The 2,889-nt window shown below is 55.5% G+C and overlaps 1 long non-coding RNA gene across 2 annotated transcripts in view; it reads left to right on the top strand.

Annotated features, from left to right (window-relative positions):
• The first annotated feature begins 1,689 nt into the window (after positions 1–1,689).
• Positions 1,690–2,889, top strand: part of LOC113617335 (uncharacterized) — a 143,467-nt gene continuing 142,267 nt past the window's right edge. For both annotated transcript variants that reach the window (XR_003431597.1, XR_003431596.1), the window contains exon 1: positions 1,690–1,798. This is a non-coding gene — a long non-coding RNA (uncharacterized LOC113617335). The remainder of the gene's footprint in view (positions 1,799–2,889) is intronic.

The following is a 2,889-nucleotide window of genomic DNA, read 5'->3' on the forward strand; positions in this document are numbered from 1 at the left end:
AGGTGTTTCGGCTGCTGCTATTGTCTGCCTTCCTCCCTGAGCCCACATAACGGACGAGAGAGTCCCAAGAAAGTTAATTTCCCCAAACCTCCTTGCGGAGAAGGAGTGCGTTGTCAGAGGGCGAAGCTTTGGGGTACAAGATTTGAAAAAGAGCAATTAATCCTCCCAACTCGCAGAGTGTGCCTGTCTCGGGTGGTTCTGTCCTTCCACCTCACTGTCTAATCTCATCTACTGTGGTTCTAGCCTCTGTGATGTCTAGAAATTCGAGACTCACGGTCTCTTAACCGTCGAGCCTCCCGCCCCGTCCGCAGCCCTAGCCGGGGAGGACTCCAAGGCCGCGGTCTTCAAGGCCGTGGTCTGGTCCTCGAGCGCCTGAGTCAGGGACAGGGTCCCAGATCTAGGTCCATGCTCTGGTCGGCTACTCCCGCTCAGGAGCTCCCTGCCCGGGATGAACTGCGTGACCTGGCGGCGGGTCTCCGAGGCTTTCCCCGAAGGCCTGTGGCCTTCGGGACGCCGGAGTCCTGATGTGACTGTGGCGGCCACTCGTCGTCCGCCGATGCCCTCGGATCAGCGTGGCCCTCGGCGCTGCGGAACCGGAGAGCGGCCCGGAGACACCTGCCCGAAGCCCGCGCCGTCCCCACGGCTGTCAAGGGCCCTTCCTCCCCCGTCTCCTCACATTCCTCACCCCACGAGGGCGCTCCCTTGCGAACGAATTCTGCGCTCTGGCCTCCCGTTTTCCCTGTAGGGGCCCCCTGGGGCCCCTCCCACTCCTTCCCTTGAGGCCTGGGAGCTCGGGCCTGAGCTTCGCTCAGCCTGGGGCGGGGCTGGGCGGGGGGAAGCCGCTCCCGGAAGCGAGGCCCACATCCGGGCACGAAGCCTCGGTCGCGGCGTTGGCGGCCAGGCCCTCGACGCGAGCGGGGAGCCGCGTGCGGCCGAGGGGCCTGGACCGCGGGTGGGCGCGTCTGGCCGTCCTCCAGGGCAGCGCTTGCGCCGGCGCTGAAGGCCCCCACGCAGCGAGCCGGCCGGAGTGACACAGCCCCGGGCCCGCGCAGAGGAAGAGAGTCAAGAAGTAAGCCAGGCCCGACCGGGGGGTGGCGCACGCTCCCCGAACCCCGGGGCCGAGCCCTCGGTCGGCGCTGGCTGTGTGTTCCCCCCTCGGGTGGGCGCTGCAGACCTCTTCCGAGTGGACCCGGAGGGAGTGAGCCGGCCTCCGCCCAACTTTGTAAGGTTCGGAGACCCACCGTCGAGCGAGACGGCTTTTGCGAGGCTTACTACGCTTCTCTCCTTTCTTTGGCCAGAGCGCTCTGAGCCTGGTGCCTCCGGGGCTGCTCGACAGTTCGCCGCGCCTCGGGCCGCAGGTCCTCTTCAGGTGTTGGGTTGAGAGGGGTAGGGAGCAAGGCCTGGGGCAAGGCTGGGAAACCTCAAACCCTAACTTCTAGTTCGAGGAGCGTGGTTTTAAGAAGTTGCAAAGTCAGTGGGAGTTCACTTCGTGGCCTTCGGCAGCTTTGAAAACATCCGTCCACAAGGCGGGAACAGCACAGTTTAGAAACGGCTGTGTAGTCAATAAAAAATATTTTTTGGAAGACTGTATCTGGACAGTTTTCCCAGAGATTGTTTTATAATCTCTCAATTTACAGAGTTGCTATGTATCTCGCCACTGGTACACTGAATAGTATCTTCCTTCAGACAGGGATTGAGAAACGGAAATACCACCACCCTCGGGCCAAACTTGTGAGGACTGATTGCAGGGGAACTGGTGCTCCAGATGTTGCACTAGAGGCGCTGCAAGTGTGAGCAGGTAACGTGGAGAAGAGTGACATTGTTAACAGAAAGCATCTAATTAACAGTGACTTCATTTGATTGGAAGGATGAAAAAGCCTTTTTAAATCAATCCAGATTCACTGGCCTAAACTCAGCCAATTTATGAATATGTGGCCTGACTGGGGTCTGCTTTCTTTCAAAGATGTCATCTTAGGGGTAATAGCATAGGTGAAGTCATTTGGTTACACTGTGGAAACTTTTATAGTGCCTTCCTTGGGAATTTAATTCAGTGCTTCTTCATTTTATTAGGAACAGACTGACTCCATCAACTGTGCTCTCCCTGTTTAGAGGCAGGACTGCTTGAAGCAATTAGGTTCACCAATTAGCATAGTTTTACTGACCCCAGCAGCAGCACTGCTCCTTAGATTATCCATTTCTTCAAAGTCAGGGAAAAGCTGGAGCACAACATGCTTCCCAGGTGTCCAGGTGGGGGAAATAAGCCCACAAGCAGGGTAGCACAGCAGCGCAAAAAGCTTTCTAATATTCCCTAAGTGTTTGCTTCAGCAACTTTGGTGGATTTTTCTCCCCTTCTCTGATTCTGGATCCTGCAACACCTCCATCTTTTGACATACCCTGTAAAGCCTCTCTCCTTTGGTTGTATTTTGGCAGAACTGCTTTTGAGAAAGTGAATTGTCTCCTTTCTTTTCTGTCTGCCTGCATGCTAATGATGCTCTGGACAATGTTAGGGTCCACAGAGAGGACAATGCTGAAGGGCTACTTTAAACCCTGAGGTGAGAAGGTAAGGGCTCAGCTCTTTGGGGGTGTGTGCATGTGTGTGCATGCATGTACCTCAGGACTTTTGAGAAGAGGCCAGAGGGTGGATATTGGAGATAAGTCATTGCTTTCCCTAATACTGAAGGTTTACCTGCAAGACTTTGTTGCTGTCTCTTCATTGTGACCTCAACTAGTTGGGCCAACATCTTTAATAAATGTCTGGAGCCCAAGGCAGTCTGAGGGAAAAGGGGCTTTGGTCTTGCCACTGTCAAGGGTATTGAAGGGATTACACTTACCTGGCTATTGCCTCTCTCTCTCTCTCTCTCTCTCTCTCTCTCTCTCTCTCTCTCTCTC

The sequence above is a fragment of the Aethalodelphis obliquidens genome, unplaced genomic scaffold (genome assembly GCF_003676395.1).
Source record: "Aethalodelphis obliquidens isolate GAN/ISIS:26980383/991018 unplaced genomic scaffold, ASM367639v1 scaffold4, whole genome shotgun sequence".
Taxonomy (NCBI): Eukaryota; Metazoa; Chordata; class Mammalia; order Artiodactyla; family Delphinidae; genus Aethalodelphis; species Aethalodelphis obliquidens.